The sequence below is a fragment of the Theropithecus gelada genome, chromosome 4, assembly GCF_003255815.1.
Source record: "Theropithecus gelada isolate Dixy chromosome 4, Tgel_1.0, whole genome shotgun sequence".
Lineage (NCBI taxonomy): Eukaryota > Metazoa > Chordata > Mammalia > Primates > Cercopithecidae > Theropithecus > Theropithecus gelada.
Genome location: NC_037671.1, coordinates 16,454,407 through 16,480,176, shown reverse-complemented (window position 1 = coordinate 16,480,176; position 25,770 = coordinate 16,454,407). Strand labels below are relative to the sequence as shown.

Sequence of the window (25,770 nt, the reverse complement as noted above, 5' to 3'; positions counted from 1 at the left end):
GGTATCTCAGATGGGCTGCTGTGGGGAACAGTGGAAAGAGAACACCACTGGTAATCACAACACCCAGGACAGGCCTGGAGCTCCCCTCTCCTAACACCCAGGGGAAACCGGGTCTCAGAGGAAGTGAGTGGCTTATCCGGGTTGTCACAGATGATCACTGACAGCTAAGTCAGGACCAAACCCAGGTCTCTGGAGAGTGTGCCTATTACCTTATCAGGTTGTTTAATCACTGGGGAACTGTGTTTTTCCAGCAATGAAGAAAACGAGGCGGTTGACTTCTTAGAAGTCTCTGAAGGAAATGACCTAAAATAACAACAATGAAAACACCTACATGCACAATAGTGTTCAGTGAAGCCTTATTTATGATTACTGAAACACTAGAAACAACCAGAAATGTTCCACAGTAGGAGAACAGTTAGGTAAATATGATAAATAGAATTGATAAAATACTAAATAGCTGTTAGAATTATGTGTAGGAAGACTGTACCAATATAGGAAATTTTCTTATGATATAGATAAAGAAAAAGGACACAGAAGCATTTGCATATTATGATGATAGCCTTGTTTAAAATACACACACACACGTACACACACACACACACACACACACACCTAGAAAATTAAAGTCTGGTAAGAAGCCCAAATCCTAATGATGTTTGTTATCAAATAATGGGATTATGAATTTTTTTCTTCGCTAAATTTCTTGTTTTAAAAAATATCATAATGAAAAAATGTGTTTTTCAAAAGAAAGAGACAATAAGATGGGAAAAAATGGTTTGGTTGGGGTGACTTTCTAGTTCTTATATTCTATGATCCTTTGGCTCTGGACTGGCTGTTCCCAGCTGGAGGTACATGTTTTTCATGGGGCAAAAATGAGTTCAGTCTTGGCCAAAGGAAAAAGGCAGTCTTCTAGGAAGTGGAAGTGATTGAATAAAGGTCTAGAGACTCTCCTATTATTTAGGAGAATAATTGGACATGACTCTGAATTGGGGGAGAAACCATAGACTCTTGGCTGCAGGGTAATTTATTTATATTTCTAACCTTGTGTGCCCAAACCCCAAACATGGCAGAAATAGCTGGAACGCTCCTATCATTTTTCTCTGCCTCCTGAATTTGCCCCAGGGTGAGAAGTGAAGCTCTTGTTGGCTTCATTCAGCCTTCCAAAGAAAATGTACAATTGCAACGTTTCCATTTTTTATTTCCCCTTTTCTTTGCAGGCAGGTTTCTTTTCAGTCAGACCTGCGTTGGTTTAAATGGTTAGCAGTTTTAGAACCCTGGGCCTGAGAAAATTCATCACCATCTGCTTGAATCTCTTTATGGGCTGCGTGTGTGGTGGTGTGCAGCCAAAAGGGTGTTGGCCAGAGAGCCTGGACAGGCAGTTCTTGTCCTGACACCATGCTAATTAGCTGTGTGACCTTGGGCAAGTGACTTCACCCTGCTAGACTTTCATTTCCTTACCTATATAACGCAGGCACCGGAGTCCGTTTTTGAGAGTTCCTTTTAGCTCCCGCCTTTTATGTTAATTCTAATAACTCACTTTAAAAGCTTGGTATTGACTTAGCCAAATTATTTAATTTGGTAAATATTTTTATGTGCTGTTTTATTACAACTGCTGTCATATGGTTGGTTCACTTGGCTTCTGCTATTGCTTCTCCTTTTTTTAAAATCAGTTACACAAATATACATAGCTCTCCTTTATCCCAGGAAGCATTCTTCCTTTTATCTGCAAAGGAGATGTATTCCAGGGCAAACTAGCATGGCTCATTGTGGGTTAGTGGGACGGCTGCTTGCCAGTAGTGTGTGTGTATGTGTATCTGTGTGTATGTGTGCATATGTGTACGTGTGTGTGCACACCTGCCCAGTGTGTCGTGCCTTGTTTTTTTCCCCCTCTTTAATGGCACTGCTGAGAACACATCTGCATGAATAACTGCTAATACCAACTGTCAAGCTTGCAATTCCGTGGGGTTGGGTATAATTTTCTAGCACAAATTTATCAGCACAGTGGGCGTTTGGGGTTAGCTTCTTCTGCAGATGCCTCATGAAGCAGGTTGTGGTCCACTGCACCAATGAAAGGTGTAGTTTTGCCAAAGAAGAAGTACTGCATCGTCAATAACAGATCAAGGGGATATCCGTCCCAAGCAACTGCAGGTCAGAAATTGTATCGTGGACAGTTCACAGGAGGCCACAGGGAGGGAGGTGATTGAGAATGTCACCCTGTCACACTTGAGTCATTGGCAGGTACAACCACTTTTTATGTGGGTGCCTGCCACTGACAGGCTCCCTCAGCATGTAGTCACCCTTCTTCAAAGGTAGAGGATGTGACATTAATAATCTCTCTGTGGGTGGAAAGCCTGTTGTTACTGGTTATAACCCTGATGGAAGAATTAGTGGACCTCACCAGGCCAGTATAAATGTAAAACCCAGAGAGGGTCTTGAAAGGAAAAGAAATCTGTTTACTTTACTTCTTTCATCTTTTCTCTCTATTATCTTCTAACTCAGATCAAAACTCCATGCCATATGGCAATAAAAAGAAGCCACTATATCATCATCTTGTACCTTCCAAAGAAGTTACATAACCAAAGCATCCCAGGCTCAGCAGAGAATGAAGGAGCCAGTGGAGACTTGCCTGTATCCACATGGGACATTTTTGGGTCATGCTAGATCAGGGGTGGCACCCATCTGCCCTAGCAGTAACTTTACCCTTGGTGTAAATTTGTCAAATTTGGTCTTTGACAGTCATTTTAAATGAGAAGTGTTCCTAAGATCTAACCTAGGCTGAGTCATTTCTTTTATTTCTAGAGAATCCTGCTGGTTCCTCCCTACAGAGGAGATATTTGGTATGATGACAGTTTCCTGTGTCAGCTGGGTGTTGGATGACCCAGGTTTCATTATAAATTTGCTGATAGTGCACATGGATCTTTGTCCTCTTTCCTTAAAACATTTTTAGGGAGACAGAAAACCTTAGTAGGATTCTCATTCCTGATACTAACTCACTTTATGACCTTACAGGGGTCCCTCAGCTTCACTGGGCTCAATTCTCCTTCTAAGACAAGGGGTTTGTGACAGTGGTTCTCAAGCTTGGCTGTGAGTTAGGAATACCTGGGAAAGTGGCGAACATCCTGAAGCCCAGGCCGCACCCCAGACCAGTTACATCAGAGTCTCTGAGGGTAGGAACTAGGCATATGTATTTTTTAAAGCCACTCAGTGTTAAGAAGCACTTGTTTACAGCAGTGCTGCTTACGTTTTAATGTGCATGCGAATCACATAGGCATCTGTTAAAATGCAGATTCTGATTCTGTAGGTCTAGGGTGGAGCCCGAGATTCTACATGTCTAGCGAGCTTCCAGGGCATACTGATGCTGCTGGTTCACAGACCAAGATTTGAGCCACAAGATTTAGAATCCAAGCTTCAGATCAAGCTTGTCCAACCCCTGCCCGTGGGATGCATGTGGCCTGGGACAGCTTTGAATGCAGCCCAACACGCAATAAACTTTCTTAAAACATTATGAACATTTTTTGCATTTTTTTTTTCAGCTCATCAGCTATCGTTAGTGTTAGTGTATTTTATGAGTGGCCCAAGACAATTCTTCTTCCAGTATGGCCCAGGGAAGCCGAAAGATTGGACACCCCTGCTTTAGATGATCAATTAAGGATAGTACAAAGCATAGTAATTGTTTGCAAAAATGTGGCACAAGAAATATACTATAAGAATGAGCACAGAAGAAGGAGCAATTATATCTGGCAGAAGAAATCAGGTGTGGCTGCACAGAGGAGGTAGCATTTGAGAGAGTCTTGAATGACGAGGAAGGTAGTAGTCAAGGAAGCTTCTGTTTCTTCAGAGAAACAGAACCAAAAGGATACACACACACATACATACACACACACACACACACACACACACACACACACACAGAGAAAGAGGAAGAGAGGGTACAGGGAAGCCCTGCAGGGTAGACCTGGCCAGTGGGCTAGAGACCTAGAGAAGAGTTAATGTTGCAGTTCAAGTCCAAAGCAATCTGCTGATGGAATTCCTCCTCTTCGGAAGAAATTTGTCTGTTTCTCATAAAGCCTTCAACTGATTGGATGAGGCCCAGCACATTATACAGGGTGTCTGCTTTGCTTAGCATCTACTGCTATAAATGTTAATCTCATCTAAAAAATACTTTCACAGAAGCATCTGGAAAAGTGTGTGACCCAACATCTGGCTATTGTGGCATAGCCAAGTGGACATATTGAAATTATCCATCACAGTGAAGGAAAGAGTATTCCAGTTTCTTCTGACCTCTGAGAACTGTAGAACTATAGCTGGACAGGGAGGAGCTTGTGGTCCCAGGGAGCAAGAATGATTTCTGGACACTGTTGACATTCCAACAAGTCTTTGTTCTCTGGTAAGGATAGAAGAGCAGGACTTCACAAGCCCTAGCATGGATGCCAGCTCAGCTGTCGTCTCCCTGCCCACTGCCTTGTGCCCTTACTCGTGCTGGGGGCACTGGAACCTAGATGAGCGTCTGCAGCCTTCCAGTTGCCTGGCTATGTGCCCAGAGGAAATCGATTTACAGGGAAGAGTGCATGGAAAATCAGGTCTGCAGGAAAAGCCATGTGTGGCACTGTGGATCAGGCACTTTGCCTCCCTCTCTCGTGATCTGAGTCATTTGGGAAAGGGGAGAATGACTGGGGGTGAAATCACCCAAACATCTGCAGGCCAGCAGAGTAACTTTTTCTGACCCTGACTTACAGGGAGAACAAATTTTCTACTAAGATCCAGTATATATGTATAGATGGTTTGTTTTTTGTTGTATGTTGTTCGTAAAGCCAGTGATTAAGTTTGAGGTTTGGCAGATAGGATTTGTTTAAATTCCAGCAGATGGAACTAGAAAAGACCCATAATTTCACTGACCTCAGGACCCTACTGGATAGATATATATTTATCTTTGTATTTATATACTGAATCATAATTAATATTATATATAGTATACATATATAGCATATATATACTGTATCAGTGTTAAAAATATTTACAGATAACCTACATATGTATGTATGAATATAAATAAAAATGAACATAAGGTTCATGACCTGATACTTACCCTTGTTTCATTGGCTTGTGAAATGCTATCGTATTTTCTTTCTTTCATTTCATTAACAAGAAAAGGAAAAGCTGGCTGTGACCCACTGAACTGATTTCACGATGCTTAATGGATGGATAACTGTGGGTAAAGAAAAGACCCACACCCTGGTGACATGGAAAGAGCTCGTGATCTGGAGCAGTCCTGTCCATAGAAATTTCCAAGACAATGAAAATATTCTGTTTTGCGCTGTCCAACACGGTAGCCACTGGCCCCGTATGGCTACTGAGCATGTGAACTGAGGTCGGTGTGAATGAGGAGCTGGATTTTAAATTGTCTCTCATTTTAATTAATTTGTGGCTCCTGTGTTGGACAGCACAGATCTGGGATGCTGCCCCTGCACCTGCCCCTAACTCGCTAATTGGCAGTGAGACCCTTTTTTTCCAAGGGCAGCATCTGTAAACTGGGAGGCCAGACTCAGTCACCTCCCCAGGGGCTGACAGCCCCACTCTTCTGCATTCCGGTGGTCTGGAAGGCCAGGCTTTGGGCTTACACGGGGCATGGAGTTAATTAAGTACCCTGGGCGGTGTCACAGATAATGTGCTTTGCATTTTTAAATGCTCTTTAAGAAGCCGTGTCCTTCTTCCCTTTCAGTTGCTTAATTGCTCACCTGTATGCCTTGACAGTTTGAAAAGAGAGCCGCTCTCTGCCTAGTGAAATCTTAGCAGCCCGTCTTCGCTGACTTGCTGAGCTCTGAGATGGCATTTGCAACCTGAACAGGAGATGCTTCACTTTTATCTCTCTGTTGCTTTCTTCTCAAGGATAAGAAAGCTCTCAGCAGAGAGGCGGAATGTTCCGAACGAAGATGACAGTGGGAGTTTGGTGCATAGGTTAACCATCGGGTTGAGTTTGGTTTGTTTTTGTTGTTTGTTGTTTTTAAAGTCAGTAATTCTATTGGAGGTTTGGTGGATAGGATTTGTTTAAATTCCAGCAGCTGGAACTAGAACGGACCTATGATTTCACTGACCTCAGGACCCTGCTGGGAAAATTAAGGAGCCCAGGAAAGGATGGGGGAGGGGTGATTTCTTCCTCACTGTCAGCAAGAAGAAAAGTAATGATAGTCAACCTTGATGGAGGAGGTGGGTTTGGCAGAGTGTATCACTTGGCTTATGTGACTTCTCAGAAAGCGGTCCCTTCTCCCAGGTGCTCACAGTTGACCCGACTGAAGATGAATTGGGTGTGAGGCTCACAGCCCACTGATTCGTGCTGAGCCCAGAAGTGATCTGAGACGTTCTGACAATCCCTTGTGGCTCTGATGGGTGGGGTACAAATAGGGGCAGAAATCCTAGGAAGAACCCTAATTTATGACACTCACAGATTTGGAACAAAAGTATCCATCCCCTGATTAGAATGAAGCGGTCCAAGGTTGCAAGGACCTTGTTTGCTGCTTATTATCTCTATATAGAGATAATGAGGGGCATTTTAAAAAACAGTGCAGTAGCATTGAAGACACGCTATATCAGATCCTTCCGCACCCCTGACATAAATGCAATCCCATGGTATTTGCCATGTGCCGAGCATCTCACTTAATTCTTACCACTGCAGTCTGAGGGAGTGACTCTTCACTTGCAGATGGAGAAACCGAGAGGTTAAGAACCTTGCCCAGCGTTACACAGCGAGGAGCTGGTGGTGTCAGAGCTTGACTCCCAGCATTTGTGCTGTTGCGCTGCTGTGCTGCCTCTCCAATTGAGGCCTGACCAGCTGGAGGTGGCCTGCTGTGTCCCAGGGTATTGGTGACTTATTGCACCATGCTTGGTACACATGGTGTGTACCAAGAAAGTGCTGAGCCTGGGGTGAGGTGGGATGATGGAGAAGGAGCCTCCTTTCTCTCTGAAGTCAGAGGAAAGGAGATCATGTGAAGGAGAGTGAACCCTGGTACACACCAGCTCAAGGGAAAAATACCAGCACACCACTTCCAGATGCAGCTGGCAGCAGACAGCCACGGAGGCAACCGGGCAATGTGGGGGCAGAGTGGTGCTGCCCTGCTGCGGAGGGTGGAAGGTATGAGCTGACAGTAGATGTAAAAACAAGTGGGGGCTGGCGGCTTGGGCTCAGCTGACTCAGGCCACGGTGATGGTGACAAGGCTGCACTGGAGGAATTCCAGCTGTGGTAGCTGACTTGGAAGCCTCAGCACATTTCAGATGGCATTGGAGCTAGGCCAATGTGTGGGGCTGGGCCTGTAAAGGCTGGATGCCTCCCTTCCCCTTCGAAGCCAGCGTCCCCCCTTCTCCCTAGCAGCCCTGGCTCAATGATACTACAAAGAGGGCCGAGGGCTGCTCCTGATCAAGAGAGCAGCGCACTTACTGAGGACCCACCATGTACAAGATACCCCACCAAGGGCTGTGAAGGAGACTGCAAACACGGTGAGGTGGACCCTGGGCTTCTAGGGAGTCAGTGTGGAAGGTTAAAAGTAGACAGTACACTCATAACCCATGCCAATGGACAAAGATACATCTTAGACAGTCTTGTGCTACTGTAACAGAATAGCACAGGCCAGATAATTGATAACAAACAGAAATGTATTTTTCACAGTTCTGGAGGACTGGAGTCCAGGACCAAGTGCCAGCATCTAGTGTGTGCTGAGGACCTTCTGGAGGTGTTCTCACATGGCAAAACAGGGCAAAAATTGGCAAACTGTGTTCTCACACAGTAGAAGGGCAGAAGAGGGTGGACCCACTCCTGCAAACCCTTTTAAAAAGATGTTATTTTAAGTTCTGGAATACGTGTGCAGGATGTGCAGATTTGTTACACAGGTAAATGTGTGCCACAGTGGTTTGCTGCACCTATCAACCCATCACCTAGCTATTAATATGCATTAGATATTTATCCTGCATGCATTAGATGGTTATTCTGATGCTCCCCCTCCCCTGGCACCCCCGACAGGCCCCAGTATGTGTTGTTGCCCTCCCTGTGTCCATGTGTTCTCATTATTCAGCTCCTACTTACAACTGAGAACATGCGGTGTTTGGTTTTCTGTTCACAGGGATAGAAGTTTGCTGAGGATGATGGCTTCCAGCTCCCTCCATGTTTCTGCAAAGGACATGATCTTGATCCTTTTTATGGCTGCATAATATTCCATGGTGTATATGTACCACATTTTCTTTATCCAGTCTATCATTGATGGACATTTGGGTTGATTCCATGTCTTTGCTACTGTGAATAGTGTGGCAGTAAACATATGCATGCGTGTGTCTTTATAACAGTGATTTATATTCCTTTGGGTATATACCTAGTAATGGGATTGCTGGGCGAAATGGTATTTGTGGCTCTAGATTCTTGAGGAATCGCCACAGTGTCTTCCACAATGGTTGAACTAATTCACATTCCCATCAACAGTGTAAAAGTGTTCCTATGTCTCCACAGCCTTGCCAGCATCTGTTGTTTCTTGACTTTCTATTTTTATTTTTATTTTTTGAGATGAAGTCTCACATTGTCTCCCAAGCTGGAGTGCAGTGGTGCAATCTCGGCTCACTGTAACCTCTGTCTCCTGAGTTCAAGTGATTCTCCTGCCTCAGCCTCCCGAGTAGCTGGGATTACAGACACACACCACCATGCCCAGTTAATTTTTATATTTTTGGTAGAGATGGGGTTTTACCATGTTGGCCAGGCTGATCTTGAACTCCTGACTTCAGGTGGTCTGCCCACCTCGGCCTCCCAAAGTGCTGGGATTACAGGCGTGAGCCACCGTGCCTGTAATGAGCCTCTTGACTTTTTAATAACCACCATTCTGACTGGCAGGAGATGGTATCTCATTGTGGTTTCAATTTGCATTTCTCTAATGGTCAGTGATACTGAGCTTTTTTTCATGTTTGTTGGCTGCATAAATGTCCTCTTTTGAGAAGTGTCTGTTGATGTCCTTTGCCTACTTTTTGATGGGGTTGTTTTTTTCTTGTAAATTTAAGTTCCTTATAGGTTCTGGATATTAAACCTTTTGTCAGATGGGTAGATTGCAAAAATTTTTTCCCATTCTGTAGGTTGTCTGTTTGCTCCGATGATAGTTTCTTTTGCTGTGTAGAAGCTCGTTAGTTTAATTAGATCCCATTTGTCAATTTTTGCTTTCGTTGCAATTGCTTTTGTCAGTTTCATCATCAAATCTTTGCCCATGCCTATGTCCTGAATGGTATTGCTTAGATTTTCTTCTAGGGTTTTTATGGTTTTGGGTTTTATATTTAAGTCTTTAATCCATCTTGAGTTAATTTTTGTATAAGGTGTAAGGAAGGGTCCAGTTTCAGTTTTCTGCATATGGCTAGCCAGTTTCCCCAGCACCGTTTATAAAATAGGGAATCCTTTCCCTATTGCTTTTTTTGGTCAGGTTTGTTGAAGATTAGATGGTTGGAAATGTGTGGTCTTATTACCGAGATCTCTATTCTGTTCCATTGGTCTATGTGTCTATTTTGGTACCAGTACCACTGCAAGCCCTTTTGATAGCGGCATTAATCCATTCATCAGAGCAGAGTCCTTGTGGCCCTGGCACCTGCCATTAGACCTCACCTCCCAAAACTGTTGTGTTGTGGATTAAATTTCTGAAATGTGTATTTTGGAGGGGACACAAACATTCAAACCACAGCAAGACAGGACAAAATCTCTGGATCCTTTCTGCATGTGCCTTTCTTCTTGCTGTCCACCTGCCTTTGATAAACAAACACAGGCATTATCTATCAGTTACCATCCTGGCTGTTCTTCAGGCGTCTCTTCTCACTATTCCATCATCACTTCTTACAAGAAATCATGCCCCAAATTCTCTTCATCCCCCTCTCACTTATTATTATTATTTTTTTGCTCAAGGGGAAATGGAGTCTTTTTGCTGGCTGCCTTAGTGACAATACCACCTGCACAAAGCCCTTTCATATCATCTTATTTTTGTCCCAACAACCCTATAATGCAGGTATTAGTACCATTTTGTAGAAGAGGAAAATGTGGCTTAGAGAGTTTAGGCCACATGTTGAAGGTCACACAGATAGTACAGGAAGGGCTCTGGGACTGAAGTCAAGGTCAGTGTGACTCCTCCACCATGCAAGATCACCTGATGAGTTCAGCGGAGAGCATTATTGCTTACCTCTTCATTTCAAAGGGGTTTGGAAATAGTTTGTAAAACATTGTATAATACAGGCCGGGTGTGGGGGCTCATGCTTGTAATCTCAGCACTTTGGGAGGCCAAGATGGGTAGATCACGAGGTCAGGGGTTCAAGAGAAGCCTGGCCAACATGGTGAAACCCTGTCTCTACTAAAAATACAAAAATTAGCTGGGCATGGTGGCAGGCACCTGTAATCCCAGCTACTTGGGAGGCTGAGGCAGGAGAATCATTTGAACCCAGGAGGCAGAGGTTTCAGTGAGCTGAGATCATACCACTGTACTCCAGCCTGGACAACAGAGCAAGACTCCATCTCAAATAACAAGAACAAGAACAACAACAACAACAAAAAATCACTGTATAATACAAAGAGGGTTTAAAATTATAGATGAGGAAAACAGGGCTAAGGGACTAGGAAACAATACTTCTGCATTTTAATTGTCATTAGTTCAAATATGAGTTTTTGGATGAGGTGAGACTTCTGGGTTGATGAGAAGGAATGAAATAATCCTTTTGAGCCACTGACTCCAGTCAGAACCCCAGGCATCGCACTGGGACCTGTGCCGTTGGCTGGATAGAAAATGCTTCTTGATTTCAGCTGCAGGATGCTGCTGGAACTGGCCAAGTGAATGATGAAGAGCACTCTGAGCCAAGCCAGCGGAAGCCCCCAAGTTCATTTTTCTTGCAAGAACAGACCGACAGCCACTTTCAAAGAACATTTATCATAGAGTTCAGTTTAGAACTGCGTTAAGGATGACTCGCTTACTCTGAATCACATCCAACTGCAGAACTTTGTTACAGATGGTTGTTAGCACTGAGAGAGAAATACCTGGTCTCTGTCAATAATGAGTCGTGCTTTGGCACAGGAGAAGCAGCACTGAGTGGGGCATTATCCGACCATGTTCTAGTCCCAACTCCATCATCCCTGGGTGTGTGACATCACGGGATGAGTATCTCTCAAAGTGTATCTGAGGACCACTTCAGGAGGACCCTGGGTTGGGGGTAGCAGGGAGACTCTGGGTCCTGCCCCAGAATATTGGGTGCTCCTGGTGCTGTGGAGCCAAGTTTCTTGGTTAGCTCTCTGCTTATGGCAGGCTGATTTCTTATCATCCCCAAATGTGTATTGAGTGCCTGTTATCTATAGGGCACAGTTTGGGATATTATAGAACTTTCTAGACACCTTTCCTCCATTTTAGACTCTGGAAAATTTCGGAAAGTCCAGGTCACCTCTCAGATCCCTGGCAGGTGCCCATTTGCTTCTGGCAAGGTCTGACTCAGGATCCGCAGGAAGGATTGTGTCTGGGAAGGTTAAGTTCCCTTTGCAGTTTGTTTTCACTTTCCATGTTGGGCAGATATGGAGCTGCTCTGCTAGCTGTGGGCTGTGGGCAGCATTGCCCATTTGCTTCCTGTTTGTGAGAGAAAAGCCCCATCTTTGATTTTCCCAGGTGGGCCACTGAAATTACCTGAATGCTCTGAAACTGTCCCTGACTTCTTTGCTCAGGTGCCCCCGAGTTGGGGAGTGGCTTAGCTCAAAGCCTCCCGCAAGGCACCACAGTCTCTATGAGGTCTCTTGTTCTTATTTGAAAAGTTCATGTGAACTTTCTGTTCTACTCAATAATGTCCCTGTGATTATCTGAATAGGAAGGTTTTCATTCCCAGGAGACTCAGACCTCCTGGCTCCCAAGACAGATCTGTGCAGGACCAAGACGAGCAACATGCAGGCCGCCCACTCTATACGGTGCAGCGCTAGGAGACTGTGTGTCATGACCTGTCATCTGTTCAGGCTTAACCACCTGCAGTAAGAGAGCAGCCCAATCTGTCTATATATTTATTTAGATTCTTGCTTTGGTCTAGAAAGGATTAGAGGTGACCATGATGGGTAGTTCAAAATTTAACCTGTATTTAATGGGGAAAAGAAAGTGGAATAAGTCTGCATCTGTAGTCGTGACAATATTCATGAGAAAGTTTAAAAAGCTAAAGGAAGCCGAGCGTGGTGGCTTACACCTGTAATCCCAGCACTTTGGGAGGTCAAGGCGGGTGGATCACTTGAGCTCAGGAGTGTGAGACTAGCCTGGGCAACATGGCAAAACCCCATCTCTGCAAAAAATACAAAAATTAGCCAGGTGTGGTAGTGGATGCCTGTAGTCCCAGCTACTCAGGAGACTGAGGTGGGAAGATCGCTTGAGCCCAGGAGGTGGACACTGCAGTGAGCCAAGATCATGCCACTGCACTCCAACCTGGCATGAGAGAGGGTGACAGAGCCAGACCCTGTCTCAAAAAATAAGGAAAATAATAATAACAATTTAAAAATATTAAAAAGAATGAGTCTCTTAAAAGCCTCATTTCCTTTCAACCCTCTGAGATCTTGCTTCGAGATAGGGCTATTCCACTTTAAAACCGACCTCTGAGACCCACGTCCTTCTTCGAATGATGGAGCTTAGTCAGATGAGGAGACAGCCCCCAGCCTATCGGGCCTGCTATGGCAAAATCATGCCCCGCAATTGTGTCTGAATAAGCAGCAGTCAAGACCGAGGCATGCATCTGGTAAACTCCCATCCTTTCTATTGGACAATGCAGTCCCAAGAGGGTTGACGAGGCCAGTGATAAACTGTGACCGACCGGGAGTTGAGGATGCTTCGGGTAATGAGTCCCCCTCCCTGTTAGCAGAGTTCCAGTAGGTGGGTGTTCCAGCGCCTAAGTACAGGCAGGTCATGGGGCAAGTTGACCTTCTGTGCCTGTCATGATCTAATAGAGCTCTTTGTGTGGGTGTCTGTGCTTAATTTGGCTGAAACGTTTATTTCTCTTCTGAATGGGCTTCCTTGTTTCACACAGAAAGTTGGCCCATGTGGGGTGCTGCTGACAGGCAGTAGCAGGGCGTCTGGTGGGTTACCGTTTTGGCTTAATGTGACTCCTTTGCCTGCAGTGTTAGGCGTCCCTCTGTCAAACTGTCAACTCTTGGTGAATATCATAGGATTTTCTCTTTAGAATAACCTGTGTTCATGTCCCAGGTGTTTCTGTAACTCAGTTCAAACCAATGACAAGGTGACTTTCCCATTCATGGTAGCCATCCTGCCGGGGACCATTCCCCACGGTTTCTGTGAGTCCAGGGTTGGCTTTACTGTCAGCAAACAAAATCCCTGATGGGCATCTGGAATTACCAAGGTGATTTAGTGATAGGGACTTCTGAAAGAACTAACCCCTAGCATAAAACTCAGTTGGGGTTGGGTCAGAAACCTGACCCACCCTGCACCTCTCTGGGTGTATCGCTCACTGCCAGGCTTTGGGGATCTTTCAGGAGGTTATGTTCTTGCAGGGACGGGAGCCAGTGTGTGTGTGTGTGTTTGTGTGTAGAGCCCTGGTGTGTCAGGCACACGTGCAGAGAGATTTCGATCAGGAGACCTCAGATGACGAAACCCTAAACTCTAGTGGAAGCAACTGCATCAGATGGTGGAAAATCTCATCCAAATGCCTGTACAGTCTATTTGAGGTTTTTGATATCAAGGCAACCAGAGATTTGCTGTGAGTGACAGCCAGAGGGTGACGCTAATATCCTGGGGTCTGAACATTCCTCCCCTCCCTCTACAAAACTCTTGCTCTGCTGTCCATTTGTGGGGCCACCTCCCTCTCCCTCTTGCAGCCCACAAGAGGACTGGGAAGCATTGACAGCAGTCCCCAGCTGCCACCTGCCGTCTCTGACTCACGCGCTGTCTGTGGGAGGGTGGAGAATATCGTCAGTGGGTTGCAGGGCAGAGAGTGGGAAGTGTCTGCTTTCTGGCTGATGTGTGAGTGTGGGAACGTGTGTGCTCCTGGACGGGATTGGTGGCGTTGCTCATTCTGAGGCGCTGGTGGGTAGCATGGAAATGTGTCTTCACTTGGTTTTTTGGGTTTCTGGTTTCCTTTTTTCTTTTTTCTAAGACATAGCTACTGAAAGGCCAGGAAGTAGGACTTGGGGGCATGCCAGTGAGTTAGAAGCCCCATTAATGTCCTGTATCTTTGCTCTTCAGTCCAACAAGGGTACGATTATTATGTTATGCACGTGCCTTCTGCAGGATTATGTATTGGCATTGCTGATTCTAGCTAATTTCTTTTAGCAGTTTGATGGGCTCATATTAGTTTCTAGGAGTTGCTGTAACAAAGTATCATCAGCTGGGTGGCTTAAACAACAGAAATTAATTTTTTTTCAGTTCTGGAGGCTGGAAGCTGGAGGTATCAAGGTGTGGGCAGGGCTGGTTCCTTCTGAGGGCTGTGAGGGAGTCTGTACCAGCCCTGTCCTGGCTTCTGCTGGTCTGCGGGCAGTCTTTGATGCTCCTTGGCCTGAGGATGCATCACCTCATCTCTGCTTTCATGTTCAGTGGGGTTCTGCCTGTGTGCGTGCCTGTGTCTGAATTTTTCCTTTATATAGGTAGGAACACCAGTCATATTGGATTAGGACCAACCCTCATGACTTCATCCTGACTAATTACATCTGCAACAACTCTGTTTCCAAATAAGGTCACATTCACAGGTACTGGACGTGAGGACTGTGACATCTTTTGGGGAAACACAAACCCATAATGAAGGCAAAAGGAGGCTTTGTGTTCCATTTATGTGAGAGGCAATGTGATCATAGGTTATGGAGGCTGATGGCCTGGGATTGACAGCTGCCATCTACTAGCTGTGTGTCTTTAGGCAACTTGCCTGTCTTGTTTCCATATCAGTAAAATGAACAAATTTTAAAATATGGTTGACAGGTTATAATTTAATACACATAAAGTTCTTTAAAGAATACTTGGCATATTGTAGTTTTCACTAAATCTAAGTTGCTTCTGTCACTTTTGCTGCTACCTCTGTTTCACTTGCTTGTTTAAAATTATGGGAATGTAGTTTTATTGGGGATAATTTAAAAAGGGTGAATTGAAAGGAATAAGGACATTGCCACCTGAATTTTTAGATTTATATATCTTCAAATGACTCAACAATTGCTCACTCTAGGAAATCTGCAACTGTTCATTGTGTTTTGAATACTGAAAAGAAATTATCTTTGAAACCACATTTATTCATTTGATAAACATTTATTCAAGCTTTGCAATACATGAAGCACTTTGCTAGGTAGTGAGGTGCATACAAAAATGACTGTGATGATATCTCTGGGTTTTAAAGAGCTTGTAGCCCAGTGAGAACCAGAGACATAGAGCGATGCAATAATGGAAGGTAACAGGCATTCTTCAAAATGCTGCCCCTGGATCGACCTGGAAGCAGGATGGGATTTTCAAAAGAACCCAATGAGATAAACACAGTTCCTTATCTTCAGTTCTGAATTTAAAAAACAAAACAAAATGAACCTTTGAAAATTGAATTCTTTCTTTGATAGGTTTGGTGCAAACTCAATTGCTTACAAAACCTGAGCTGAACTGATGCGAGGCAATAGTTTTATCTTCTTTCCTAGCATGTGAATGTTTACCAAGTTTGCTGAAAAACACCAGGGATGATACGTAACATCCAGTAAATGCATCACCAGGTTCCCTTTCACATCTGGCCCAGAATCCTGGAAAAGGGATGGCGGGCCTGTCTAACTAAATATTTTACAGCCAAAGAATACTGAGCTTCAGAAGAGTTGGACGGTGTGCTCCAGTCCCAAAGCTTGGGAGCAGTGTGATCGTCTCTTTAGTCTCCTTTTATCTGGAACACTTCCACAAGCTTTATTGTCATAAAGAGTGACGAAGCTAAGTCTGCCTGCTTGGCTCAGGCGATCCTAATGGTAAATGTTAGGCCTGCTTTGCTTTCAAGTAACAGAAGCTTGCTTGAGGAGTAGACAGAAAGGGGGCAGGGTGGGTAAGGTATGATTAGGATATGGGGTGCTCTGGTTGGAAAGTTTGTTTCTTCACAAAATTTATATGTTGCTGTGAGGACGCAGTGAGAAGGCACCCCCTGTAAACAGGAAGAGAGCGAGCCCTCACCAGACACCGAATCTGCGGGCGCCTTGATCTCAGACTTCCCAACTCCAGAACTGTGAGCTACAACTGCCTGTTGTTCATAAACCACCGAGTTTATGGCATTTTGTTATAACAGCCAGGATGGATGTCATTAGTCTGTCCGTTTAGTCTGAAATACTTCAGGTGTGTGGTTCCTCAAGAACTGGGATGTTTTCTTCCATAACCACAGGAGAATGATCAACTTTAGTGATTTTTAATGTCGATGCAATGCTTTTATCCAATTCAACATCCATATGCCAGTGCCTCCAGTTGACCCACTACAGTCCCCTTCCCCCCTCAATAGGATCCAGTCTCGAGTCAGGTATTGCATTTGGTTGGATCTCATGGAGCCCCAGACAGAGCCATGGCTTAGCCTCAGGAAGGATCAGAATCAGGGACACAGGGAACCTGGGAGTTTTCTTCCTTTGCTTCCCACCTGAGCATCTCTCTTTGACCATTCACTTTTTCTGCTTCCCAGTGCACGTGATAGAAAACAGCTGCTACCCGCCAAACCTGAGTTTTTATCTCTCAAGTTAAGATCGTGCTGAGCTGAACTGGAGTCTTTTAAATCCAACCCAAATCCCCATGTGTCTGCTTCCCTTTTGCATGAGGATGGAAATTGTGGTGGTGAGTGGGGCCCTAGTCAAAGAAAACAGGACACGGACCACACACATGAATGCAGCGGAAACCCTCACTCCCGTGGTGCATTTGACCCAGGATCATTCATTTGCCGACCTTAACCTGGTGTCCAGCGTGTCTTTGGGGTGAGCATTCCCAACTCTGGTTCTTACCACTCAGGCTGCCACCTTCTGCAATTGCTGACTTGCCCGCCTGCTCCCCTGGTGCATCCTGTTTGCCTGAGGCCTTTGGCCTCCCCTCTCCCCCAAGCTACTGGTTTCAAATTGATGGACCCCTAGAGCACCCACGCCACCACCTGCTTGACAGCTGCTTGGAGGGCTTTGCTGATAAAGTGTCAAGACACCTCAAGGTGACCCTGTGTTGATCAGAGTGGACTGACCCTGAGCCTGTGTTCTCTGTGAGCTCTCATGCATCATGATTGAACTGCTGGCGAGGTCTCCCTGACCTCACCAGGCCTGGTTGCACAGCCAGACCACTCCCTAGGCTTGGGCCTCTGTGTTGCTGGTCTGTTTCCCTCCTCTCAGGCCTGTGGGTCATGGAGGAGGGCCGTGGATGAAGGCCTCATCAATGTCAAAGCCCTTCCCATATTTGGGGCCAGCAGAGTCTGGTGAAAGAGGAAGGTTTTCAAAGCCAGATTTAGTCTGGGCAGGTCCCTAAACCTCGCCACATCTGTATCCCGAGGGGAATGAACCAAATGTTCTTTCATGGCCTTGTGGCTCCAAGAAATTCTGTGATGTCACTAAAAACTCCAGCAGGAGTTGCCCAGAGTGTGCGAAGAATGAGCACCGTTGCATCACATGGGCCAGCCCAGAGGTGCGGGCTACTCTTAAGGCGTGGTAGGAAACCTTAACAAGGACAACCAATCACAAAGCAGCTGAGGCCTGGGATTTACATACCTCACCGGAGTCTTGGTTTGTTCATCGTGCAGGCCTTAGACTGCTGTCCTTATAAGGGCCTGCCTGCAAAGTCGACCCTTGGCTGGTGTCTGGCAACTTAAACAGTTTCCTTCACCAATATACAATTGTCCTTAAATCATAAGATGGGCTTGCTGTGCCGAAGCAGTTTTTGCAGATGGTATGATTTATACTGAACACTTGCTTTCCATCTGGGAGTCTGGAATTTTGGGACATGGTAGGCAGAGGCTGCCTACATCAGTAGCCCCACAATAAGGTCCCTGGTTGATGAGTTTCTACCGAGCTTCCCTGGTGGACAACACTTCACATCTGTAGCCACCGCTATTTGCTGGAGGAGTTAAGCACATCCAGTGTGATCCACTGGAAGAGGAATCTTAGGAGCTTGTGCCTGGTGTGCTCCAGTCTTCATCCCATGCACCTTTTCTTTGCTGGTTGTGCTTCATCCTCTTTCACTGTCATAAATCTTAGCCATAGGCACAGCTGTATGCTCAGTCCTGCTACCAATTCGCCTCTTACCCAACCTGGGGGTGACCTTGGAGACCACAAACACACTCATAGATTTTCAAAGTGACTAAGAGCAATTGAAGATAAGCCCGGTGCAGTTGGTACTAATTCATGCTACAGAGGATTGGGTCCCTCTGCCTGTGCTAAGAGGAGCTTTAGCTTAGTTGAAATCTGCAACTGTGGCGTCATGATTACTTATGTCCCCCTCAGCCCCACCTAGAATCCAAATGTTGTGCTGTCCATTGAGAGGCCAGATCGTTCATGGTCCAAGAGTAAAAAACTCACAGAAACCTTGGCTTGGTTTGACATTCTGGAATGTGGAGGAAATTCTCAGGAGCAGAACTTGGCTGGTGTGCCTCTCACCTGGGCAGCTCTGGCAGCGTGCTTCAGGAAGAGTAGCAGCATCATTCCTTAATTGAACAGTGGTGACAGTTCTCCAGAACTAAGTCAGGAAAGCTAGTTAGTCTTATAGAAGTTGGGAAAAATTACTGCTGGGGGAAATATTATTTGAAAGGAAGTACAAGGTCTTAACCTTAGTGTATTAGTGTGTTTTCATGTTGTTGATAAAGACATATCTGAGAGTGGGTGATTTATAAAGAAAAAGAGGTTTAATGGACTCACAGTTCCACGTGGCCGGGGAGGCCTCACAATCATGGTGGAAAGCAAAAGGCACATCTTACATGGTAGCAGGCAAAAGAGAATGACAACCAAGCAAAAGGAGAAACCTGTTATAAAACTATCAGATCTCATGAGACTTATTCATGACCAGGAGAACAATATGAGGGAAACCGCCCCCATGATTCAATTATCTCCCACTGGGTCCCCCCCAACAACACATGGGAGTTATGGGAGCTACAATTCAAGATGAGATTTGGATGGGGACACAGCCAAACCATATCGCTTAGCATATTTAGACTGTTTCTATAGAAATAGAAATAGAAAACACATAACTTTTTCTGAATGTTTTAGGTACCCATAGAGTTCTGTTCTGTGAAGGTAGAGTTTTTGCACCCTTCCTAGCAAGAACTGTGGGTCTGTAACTAAGGAGAGGAGAGTATGCACTGTCATGCTTGGCTGTCACATCGTTTATGGACCATGAGAATGCAACAAAAACTGTTGTTTGGTTTTCTTTGAAATAGGGTCTCCCTCTGTTACTCAGGCTAGAGTACACTGGCACAGTCATAGCTCACTGTAGCCCCAACATCCTGGGCTCACACAGTCCTTCTACCTCAGCCTGCCAAGTAGCTGGGACTGTAGGCATGTGCCACCATGCCTGGCTCATTAAAAAACTTTTTTTTGTAGAGACGGTGTCTCACTACATTGCCCACTACGTAGGCTGGTCTCAAACTCCTGGTTTCAAGCGATCCTCCCGCCTCAGCCTCCCAAAGTGCTGGGATTACAGGCACCAAATCAGTTTTTGTGTTTTTGAGTAGCACTTTCTTCTTCTTGCAGTTGCCCTGGGTTGCCCAGGTGGCTCTCCAAGGGCAGAGGGAGTCACTCCACCTCTCTGTATTCCAGCATTAAAATTAGCCGCTGCTTTAGAGAGACTTTGGCTCTGTCTCCAGAGCTAGGGCTAGAAGTCAGCAGCTTTAAGAACAGAGCATCTCAGAAAGTACAGCCAGATCTCTGTCCACCTGGTTACCAGAAGCATGACCCTCAGAGGCTGTTTTGGAAAAGTTTCTAAGTTCTTTGGTGGTTTAATGGTGCAAGACACTGACTTTAGTTGTATGCCCAGGAGCTGCTGCAAGCAACATGCAGGGAGTAGGCAGATATTGTGCCTCTGTTGACGCTTATGAGGAAGACTGAGTGTTGCAATGGCATTTGGAAACTTGCATTATCTTTTCAAAATTGTTCACCAGATCCTTATCAGGTGGAAGACTAATAAGAGCACAAACAGCAAAGGGGACCTGAGACTTACCCTTTCCTTGAGGCTGAAACAAGAAAAGGAAACCATTAGCCAGCCACTTTTGTCAAGCACTTCCTTTGTGCAGAGGAGGCACTGTGCTCTGTACCTTATGGGGGTGGAGGATAAACAATTGGGAGGAGGGGCTCCCTTCCAGAGCATCCCATGGGCTGCGTGAGAGGGCGACACTGAAGCCCTCACCATCATTTGCAAGAAATGATTGATGGGCACTTACAAAACAACAGGTAAATGAACGCGTACATTAGCATTCCATGCATACGATGATGGTCCCCAGAGTCAGGTGTGGCCAATTAGAGAAGTTGCTAAGAATGAGGTTTTTGAAGGAACTGCTGAAGCCAGACCTTTATAACAAGCATCATCTTGTTCCCTGCTGCGTCAGCTTGCTCCGCTCCTTTCTTCCCTGCCTCTGTTCAGGGCACCACGAGTGCCTCCTCCATCCCTCCACCCAGGCACACACCAGATACTTGGAAGCCATGCTAGATGTCCACCTCCCTCCTCCCTCCAAATCCACCCCAAATTCTACCCCCTCCATTCTCTCCATTGTGGCCAGTAATGCCCAATGCTTCTGGTGGCTCCATTTCACCCTTAGGATACAGTTCCAGCTCTCCTCAGCCCTCTGTGCCTCTTTCATCCTCACCTCCTACCCTCAAATGTTTGAGGCTTTATACCTCTGTTCTCTTTACTTTCTTGATTGGAGTACCTTTTCCCTAATGACTTTGACTGGAAAACTCCCTTCCTTCCTTCCTTCCTTCCTTCCTTCCTTCCTTCCTTCCTTCCTTCCTTCCTTCCTTCCTTCCTTCCTTCCTCCCTCCCTCCCTCCCTCCCTCCCTCCCTCCCTCCTTCCTTCTTTCTTTCTTCCTTTCTTTCAGACAGAGTCTCACTCATTGTTGCCCATGCTGGAGTGCCGTGGCACTATGTCAGCTCACTACAACTTCTGCCTCCCAGGTTCAAGTGGTTCTCCTGCCTCAGCCTCCCAAGTAGCTGGGATTACAGGTGCCCACCACCATGCCTGGCTCGTTTTTCTTGTTGTTTTTAGTAGAGATGGAGTTTCACCATGTTGGCCAGGCTGGTCTCAAACTCCCTAACCTCAAGTGATCTGCCTGTCTCGGCCTCCCAAAGTGCTGGGATTACAGGCATGAGCCACTGCACCCGGCCTCAGAATATCTTAAGTTAATATTTTAATATCTTAAAGGTAAAATGAGTTCACTAGGGCCCTGATCCACCACATCTGCTGTTCTTATAAAAAGGGGGAAGTTTGGACACAGACACACAGAGAGAGCACCAGCACCTGGCTTGTAGGCTGAGGCATCTACCAGCCAAGGATTGCCAATGATTGCCAGCAAACTACCAGGAGATAGGAGAGAGGCCTGGAGCAGATTTTCCTTTCCAACCTTAAGAAGCATCCAGCCCTGCTTCTTTGAGCTCAGATTTCAGCCTCTAGAGCTAAGACAGTACCTCTGTGTTTTGAGCCACTTGCTTTGTGGTCCTTTGTTACAGCAGTCCTAGGATGCTAATAAGCCTTGCAACACCAATCTTCTCTGATCTTTTGGGATGATAGTGAAATCAGTGGATTGTTTATTTTAACATCTAGGAGATCAGACAGGTTCCAAAAGCATCCCTTACAGATGAGCCCATTTTTGCCAATACTCTTTGTTACTTAGAGCTGGATGGACTCAGAATTGGTGAAGTCATCTCTGTTCTGGACACCTAGAAGATGGGCAGAGAAATGTCTGGTGGGGATGAAGGATATGTTGCTGCCAGTTGGTAAAAGGAGAAAAGGCTCAAATATGTGCTTCTGATATCTAAAATCCCGTTCCACCATCAGCAGGACAGATGAGTGCGATCACATTGGCCTTACCCTTTTTCTTGGGACCCCTCTTTCCGTGCAAGGCTCACCTTACTGTAGCTGGCGGCCACGTGCATACATGTGCTTGGGGCAGTGGATGTGGCCTACGCATGTGATTCGCTGCCAGTGTCAGGGGTGTGTTTGCTGGCACTGCTTGATAAGCCACTTTAGGATTAGCAGGTGGCCAGAGTGGGCCTGGTGTAACCCTTGGTCGTTGCTCAGACTCTCCCGGCTTCACCATGTCCTGTGTCTGAATCTCAGGCTCTTTCCAGGCTTTTCAGGATGTGGATCCTCCCCACGCTGTGGCAACCTCCAACTTAGAGATCACAGCCACCAGTCGATATAATTAATGACCCCAGTGGTCCCCAGGGCTCTAACACGTGCAGTTCTCTGTCTTGCTGCTTTCCCCCTCATTCTCCTGGGGCAGCCTGGGCATGCTGGTTCTTAGGATTCAGTTCTGGGAGTTGCAAGTGAACAGGCCTGTGTTTGGAGGTTTTAAAGGTGATTTGAAACAAATTCCATTTCATGATGTGGCTGTTTCAAAAGCCTGTCCCTGTTGTGTTAGAATCCCCAGAGCTGCAGCTTTGTTAACTTACAGTTTGTTATTGGGCTAGGAATGGGCTGTGGTTATTAGCAAAGTGGACAGAACGATTGGTCCAGACTCCAGCATGGTGGTTTTGAGATCCCTTCTCCCTCTGCTAGTCTATTTTTGACCCTGTCAGCATCACTTTTTTCCTTTTGAGGTTGAACAAACAGACATTCTCTAACCTTCCTCCTGCCACCCAGCGCACCCCTTCTAATCCAGGTTGATGCACTTAGCCCACTCTGGGGTGTGATGCTCTCTGCAAAGATCAGACCTACGTTGTGGCATCCACCCAAGAGGCATAGGACAGCCGAGGTTGGACGTCTGGACTGTGCAACCCAGCAGGACAAGCCTGTGTCACACATGGCTGGAAGCTATTGATCTCTTAAAGATTAGTCCTGAGTTTTACTTGGTTTGTGTGTCTTCTAAGTGGGCGGCAGTATTAAGCTTTCTTGTTTTAGAGCAAACCTCTTGATTCTGCAGAAATGAGGGGAAAATGTTGCCTTTCTTTTGAAAGCAAGCCTGTTAGGAAGAACAGAGATGCCAGACCCAGCTGTCGTTTTCTCCTGGTTCTTTGGCTGTAAGAATCTTCTTCCCACTTCAGAACCATACTCGGAGGGGAAAGGAGCCAGGCATTGCCAAATGACGAGATCTGTTTGTCCTTGGCTCTGGAAAATGTGAAACAAGAGCTTGTTTCCCTGAATAGTTTTAATTCTATGGCTATTCTGATAGGGACACGGTGGGATTGGATCTTGGTCTGTTCAGACTGAGGGCCCAGTACAAGTACAGAACATTGTTACTGTGATCAGTAGGAGATTATAGCCTTGGGCAGTCTCTGGAACTCATTTAGATGCATATTATTTCCTTAGTATTCAGATATGAATATGAGAAGTGGTGCTCAACAAGCACCAGGAAATCTGGCTTCTGATGAAGACAGGAGTTGGTGAACATCCGCAAGCTTGGAAGGCTGCCAGCCAACACCTTCACCGGAGTGCTAACTCTTCCCTCCTCCCTGTTCAGCCTCGGCGCCTGTGGCTGGCTGCTGAGCCCTCTTCCTTTGCCGTGTTTAGTCCCCGCCAGTGTATGCAGAAGTTGGTGTGTGACTGATCATTAATGTGGTGTTATTGCCAGACTGGTATTTGTATTCTCCATCAATTTCCTTTAGAAGGGGATTCATTTAATACTTAGAGGGGGTTGACTTTTATGGTGGAGCTTGGGAGGTGAAAAGATACATATTTAATTTTTATGTTTTTAATTAACAAATAAAAATTGTATATATCGATCATGTACAATGTGTTGTTTTGCAGTATGTATAGGCTTACTCTGGAGAATTGTGGGTGCGGTTCCAGGCCACTGCAATAAAGCAAATATCACAATAAAGCAAGTCAGACACATTTTTATATTTCCCAGTGCATATGAAAGTTATGTTTACACTACATTATAATCTGTGAAGTGTGCAGTAGTATGATGGCTAAAAAACAATGTACATACTTTCATTAAATTTTTTTTATTTTTAACTTTCCAGTTACTTAGACAAATGTTCTATGTTAAATAATTGAAATTCAATTCCAATAAAAATATCGAACATAAGTATAAAGCACTATCTTAGATGTGAACATATATTTTCATTAGGGTAAAGAATTTTCCAGATTTTGTTTAAACTGTAGGAAAATGTTCTTTTTTTTTTTTTTAACGGGAGCACATGTGTATTTGTTAGATAGGTAAACTCATGTCACAAGGGTTTGTCATACAGATTATTTTGTCACCCAGATACTAAGCTTAGTACCCAATAGTTATTTTTTTTTTTGCTTCTCTCGCTCCTCCCACCCTCCACCCTCAAGGAGGCCCAGGTGTCTGTTATTACCTTCTTTGTGTCCATGAATTCTCATCATTTAGCTTTCACTTGTAAATAAGAACATGTGGTATTTAGTTTTCTGTTCCTGTGTTAGTTTGCTAAGGATAATAGCCTCCAGCTCCATCCATGTTCCCACAAAATACATGATCTCATCCTTTTTTTATGGCTGCATAGCATTCCATGGTGTTTATGTACCACATTTCTTTACCCATTGTACCACATTTTCTTTACCCATGTCATTGATGGGCATTTAGATTGATTTCATGTCGTTGCTGTTGTGAATAGTGCTGCAGTGAACATTTGTGTACATGTATCTTTATGGTGGAATGATTTATATTCCTCTGGGTATACCCAGTAATGGGATTGCTGGGTCCCAAATATTTTAATTTGCTACAAAATGCTAATGATCATCTGAGCTTTGAGCAAGTTGTAATTCTTTTGCTAGTAGAGGGTCTTACCTTGATGTTGATGGCTGCTGACTGGTTAGGGTGCTGGTTGCTGAAGGTTGGGGTAACTGTGACAAATTTTTTTTTTTTTTTAAAGACAAAGTCTTGCTCTTGTCGCCCAGGCTGGAGTGCAATGGCACAATCTCAGCTCACTGCAACCTCCATCTCCTGGGTCCAAGTGATTCTCCTGCCTCAGCCTCCCGAGTAGCTGGGATTACAGATGTCTGCCACCACGCCCAGCTAATTTTTGTATTTTTAGTCGAGACAGGGTTTCACCATGTTGGCCAGGCTGGTCTTAAACTCCTGACATCAGATGATCACCCACCCTGGCCTCCCAAAGTGCTGCGATTACAGGCATGAGCCATCACTCCTGGCCAGAAATTTCTTAAAATAAGACAGCAGTGAAGTTTGCCACATTGATTTCCTTTCAAGAAAGATTTCTCAATATCATGTGATACTGTTTGATAGTTCTACCCATGGTAGAACTTCTTTCAAAATTGGAGTCACTCCTTTCAAACACTGCTGCGGCTTTATCAACTAAGTTTATGTAATATTCTAAATCCTTTCTTGTCATTGCAACAATGTTCAGAGTATCTTCAACAGGAGTAGGTTCTATCTCAAGAAACCACTTTCTTTGCTAATCCATAAGAAGCAACTTCTCATCCATTCAAGCTTTATCATGAGATTGCAGCAATTCAGTCACATCTTGAGGCTCCACTTCTAATTCTAGTTCTCTTGCTATTTCCATCACATCTGCAGTGATTTTCCCCACCAAAGTCTTGGATTCCTCAAAGTCATTCATGGGGATTTGAATCAATTTCTTCTGAACTCCTGTCAATGTTGACATTTTGACCTCCTCCCTTGAATCACTAATGTTCTTAATGGCATCTAGAATAGGGAATTGTTTCCA

At 45.1% G+C, this 25,770-nt stretch overlaps 1 protein-coding gene across 2 annotated transcripts in view; it reads left to right on the top strand.

Moving 5' to 3' along the window:
• GFOD1 (glucose-fructose oxidoreductase domain containing 1) overlaps positions 1-25,770 on the top strand; it is a 127,590-nt gene that overhangs the window by 21,056 nt on the left and 80,764 nt on the right. The gene's annotated exons all lie outside the window — the stretch shown is intronic.